Consider the following 5,405-nt stretch of genomic DNA (forward strand, 5'->3'; position numbering starts at 1 on the left):
CTTAAGTAATGTTTTGTTTCTACTTTGTTCTGTAGCCTGGCTGCACTGCAGATAAAGACAGTTATTGGTACAGTCTGTAAACATGGCCTGTAATAAGGGTTTAGAAATGATCTGAATGTTGGAGTTGGACAATGATTATGAATTGCTTTCATCTCAGAGGTTATTTTGGCTACATAGCTAATGAGCTGGAGCAGTTCACAGAAAGTAAGTCAAGATCTGTTCCCACCCTAACATTAACCTATTTCTGTTTTACCAGCTTGTGATTATATAGCTTACTCCATTAGATAATTATTTGTCATTATCTCTTCTTTCTTGCTATTTGTGGTTTTAGTCTTCTCTCTTTGTAGTGTACATTTAACACTACTTTCATATCCTCTTCTCCACCTTTTCCTGGAGCTGGGCACCAACATATTACACATGAGCAGGAAGAGCCCTTGTCCACTCAAGCTGTGACCTTTCTCACACAATGTCGCCCAGCTGTTCCTGGCCCTGTTGATCTTGAGGCTCTTGTCCAATCTAAATGATACTATGATAGGCAAGAAGCTGGGATGATGGCCTCTTGGCCACCCAATGAGAGACTTCTGGCTCCCTAATCTTTCCTACCTGGTTCTTAATTACCCATCTCCTCTTTCCTTCTCTTTTTGGCCCTCTGGGAGTTTTGTTCTGTCCATTGGCAGCTTGCTGGCCTTCAGAGATTCAGTCCCTTCTATTGCCATCCCTGATCTGTGCTGGCAGGCAAATGCTCATTTCTACCCTACACTGAACAGGAAGCGTTTACATTCCAGCATTATGCTTTTCAGCCAGCAGTTTGCCAGCAGGAATATTTTGATTTTGTGTATAACAATGTAGAATTGAGGGGAGACTTCACCCTCAGATAGAAATGAACCAATGGTGAATCTTCAAGTACCTTTTAAATTCAAGAAATCTTCAGGTTGAGAGATTATACATGTATTAGATGCTTGATTTACACATCGTTTAAGTACATGAATAACTTAACCTTTATCATCAACCCTTGTTTAGAGAGGAGGAAATGGAGGTACAGAAATAGTAGAGTCCACAATTCTGATATTCACTGTCATGCCATACTACATAAAGACCTGACTAGAGGTCTTAAGGCTGTGACCTCTCCCACCTGACAAGCTTAAAGTGTCTCTTGTGGGCACAGAGAGAAAACAGATTTAAGTCCAAACTCAAAATCAGGATGTCTCAAATTAAAAAATCTAAAACATAATATGGGGAAAGAAAAGCAAAATGGAAACGAAGTGTGGAAATATGACCCTCAGATGAAGAAATAGCTTATTGCTTAATTTGGAAGCTTAGGCCAGAATAAACCCCTACTATTTATTGAAGACCACCTCAACACCTCCCTCATGGGAAGACAGTCACCTGGCACTGCAACAGCACAGCACAAGCTCTTAAAATGTCACTGAATAAACAACAGAGATTCTGAGTCCACATCTGGGGTCCTTTCAAATCCTGCTCCTCTGGTTTGTGTATATTGGATTTCTCCTGGCTCATCTGAAAATGATAGCTTGGGAGGTTCACTTGAAGGCTTGAAGCCTTGGTGTCTGCACAAACCAGGGCTTCTAGAGAAATCCTTGGCATTCTTTCTCAGGCTCTTGTGAACATACCTTGTTTTGCTGTAGTGCTGTCAATGCCCATATGCCAATTTCTTCCTTTATTTTCCTCTCCAAATGGGATGTCTGTTACTCATGAAGGACTGTTTTCTGCACCGGGGAGAGATTTCCCAGGATAGTGTCCCTTCTCACAAAGTGTGCAGAGTAACCCAGCATATCTGTTTTTTCCCTTAAGGATAGAGGAGGAGTAGAAAAACTGTGGAAGGTGATCTCAGGAAACATCTGCTGGACTACAGCAATGCCTTCGCTTCTGTTTTCAGGCTATGCAGGCGGCTTCCATCTGAGCAAATCATAGTCATCCTTCCATTTATTTCAGCTTCCTGCTTGTGTATGGAGTTTGTTCATTCTTTAACTGTACTTCTCATCCATACCATCCACGTGGTCTATCTTTTTTACTTAACAGCCCTGACTGAGAAGTGATTATTTCCTCTGCTTTATCTGTAAACGTGACTCATTGGGAATTAGGGCACTTCCAAGCACATCGTTCATGATATCCACTTCCCACTGGCACTTGAACTGGTTAGTCACACTTGGCATTTGTAAAGACATAAGGAAACATTTACTAGAAATGTAACTGTTCTTAATTGTCAGTGATTGTATTGTGGATAATTGCACATCATTCTCAGATTTGGCTGGGCAAATGTTAGCACAAGGTAATGTGGTTATCAGGCTGGGAACACCTGCGGTTCAGTAAAACCAATATGCTATTGCTATGGGCTGACTGGGCTACTTGCTTGACTGAACTCGGAGCTGGCAGTATTAGTGGTGTACTCACTGGCTTTAGTGTTCAAAAAACACGGAAGGACAAGGACCCAATGACCCCTCTGTCTCTTTTCCCTTCACTATAAGGTAAATGTGAGGATTTGGAAGAAATTGCCCATTATGAAGAGCCTTTGTTGTGCAAGAGTAAGGAATGACCATCCCCTCCCTCACCTCACCTGTACCTTATGGTTGCAAGGTGAAATACCCAGCTACTCAGACTCGGGAGTTAGTGCTGAATGTTCCACTTACATTCTTGAGGGTGTATTTTTGTATACGTACTATTTTATCGCCTCTAACTATAAAATGATATACTCTTTTACAATTCTACACCACAGAGACTCAGCCTTCGCACCAGTCTTGACCTACTATTAGTGGTCTTAATATGTCTTAATTCATAGTGCCTTATCAATCCCTATTCTTTTTAACATGCTACATTTAATGAATGACAAATTTGAAAATAATAGCTGTAGACATATATCATTCTGTCCTACTGCCCGGGAACTTCCAAACATATCTAAAAGTGAAATTTGTGAACACTAGGAGATTTATTTTTTAAAGGTCATTTTTGGGAATCATAGAACATCCCAGGTTAGAAGGGACCTCAGAGGACCATCTGGTCCAACTTTTCACGAGAAGGGAACCCAGATGAGATTATCTAGCATCCTGTCCAGTTGCACCTTGAAAACCGCCAGTGATGGGGACTCTGCCACATCCCTGCCGAGATTGTTCCAGTGACTGATTGTTCTTGCTGTGAAGAATGTCCTTAATATTAAAATGAAACCTCCTTGGTGCAACTGGTACCCATCGCCCCTTGTCTTCTCTATGTGGCTCCTTGTGAAGAGAGAGTTCCTGCTCTCTTTGCAGTTGCACTTTAAATACTGGAATACTGTGGTAAGGTCCCCCCTGAGTCTTTTCTAAGGAGAAAAGAATAAACTCCTTCAGTCTTTCTCTGTAGGGTTGTATCTCCAGATACTCTCAAATGTATCACTTCAGAATTACAGCCACCATGCAAAAGAAACACAACCCATTTTGACCCAATGCTGTCTTTGCATAATAAGAAATAGACATAGCCATTTTGTATAAAGCTGGACTCTTTTTCTATCCATTGTTTTTCTAGCACACTGGTAACAGCTTTCCAAACACAGCTATTGTGTATAGATGGAAGATCTAGATTACAGGTTAAGATACGAGGTGTATGGTAAATTGTTGCGTGTTGTGGGATCAACAGATATTGCCAAAGACTTTGCCATAACATAAAAATACTTTATGTTGGCTATTGCCTGATAAAACATTCATGTAACAAAGCTCACAGAGAGAAAAGAAAAAGGACAACATTTATACAATTGAAACACATGCAAAAAGAGGTTTTTTTAATAGCTAGGCCACAGTTTATAGGCAATAAACACATAAACTTTGCTCTCATTGTCATGACTTTCTTTTAAGTGCACTTTTTCCCTTTGACATCAACAACCACACACTCAAATTACACACGAGCTTCTACTTCATAAAAAGTGGTTACTCATTTGTACTTAACCATGAGCGTAACAGATGTAGATTGTAGCTGACCTCCATCTCTTATTTCTAGGCTAAAAAATAAGTATTTCCCTTCAGCTTTAGTGAAATATATGAGGACTTCTGCTGAGAGTGTTTTGGGACTGGAAGTTCACGGAGGATGCAAAGATGATCTGCCTGTAAGGACAGAAACTCCAAGGACTCAGGTCTTTGGCTTGTCCTGTATGAAGTGTCACAGTGTCCCTGTTTTCACATTACAATGATGCAATCTGAGCAGTTTCCAGCCCTACTCTGGCTGGTTTTAGGCCGCAGTTATCATCAAGCTCATGTTAAATAGTGGATAGTAGACTTTCCATCTAGGTTCTTGAAAATATGGATTAATAAATTATTAGTTCTCATTGAGTTCTTCTCAATTAAGGTCTGAAAAGATTACCTTGTGGAATAGCCTGTAGTATATGGAAGCTGGGTACAGCATTTAGCATGTCAGTTTTTAGCCTCCTAATTTCCTATGGCTTACTACATAATTACATTTTGTACATGACAATAAATTATATCCATTATATACTTTAATATATAATTGCAACCATATATTGGAAGTCCAACTGATATTGAAGTATATCAGTCACCTCTATATTACATTACATAATGCATGTTATATATTGCATTATATAAATCTTACCATTTATTCCAGGAATTTTAACTTCTGTTTTCATCTGCAGAACTCAAACTATTGGTTGAGTCCTACAATTTCCTGCCTGTCACCTCAAGTCCATTCTGTTCCAAGAAGATCAAGACAGAAATGAAAAGGATTTAGCAACAAAGTTAACTATACTTTTCAGCATTTCTCTGACTCATCATAAACAATACAAGGAGATTAGTGCTGTATTGGATCTCCAGGTTACCATTTCAATTTTCTGGATGAGCTCCCCTGCTGAATACTCCTCAAGAAGATACTTCCACCAACTCCTCTTCTTCATCAGGCTGCTGTAGGCCACGCTTAGTTCCTCTGCTGAACTTTTGTCTGGCTGAGGACCAAGCCCTCTTTGTTATTTTTTTCTCTCTCTTGCCAAAGACTTCCTGTGCAAGATGTACTCCTTTCTCTCTAACATTTAGTGTCTTTGTTCAGATCCTGATAATGTTGTATTGCTTCAAGACCCCTTCTGAGGGGAAAAATAGTTTATTTTGTGATTAATGCCAACTCCTGACAGTTCAGATACTTTGCTGATACTTTGCTGGTCACAGTGCAATTGTTAATAAATCTTTCTTTTTCTTTTCCTGCATGAGGAGCACTGCCCCACCATGACTGAGGTAGCATCCCCAAATGGGGCTGTTATAGGGTTTGTGACTGAAGGAGAACCTGAGGAGCAGGGGAAAAATAAAAATGTAAACAGATATTACTGTAAATCAAATGGCAAAAGTAGACTGCTTTAAGGACCAATACAACAGTAACGTGTGGGATTCTTGCCTGTCTCTATATTCTGGCTTCTGTTTAGG

Source organism: Patagioenas fasciata, chromosome 4 (assembly GCF_037038585.1).
Source record: "Patagioenas fasciata isolate bPatFas1 chromosome 4, bPatFas1.hap1, whole genome shotgun sequence".
Taxonomy (NCBI): domain Eukaryota; kingdom Metazoa; phylum Chordata; class Aves; order Columbiformes; family Columbidae; genus Patagioenas; species Patagioenas fasciata.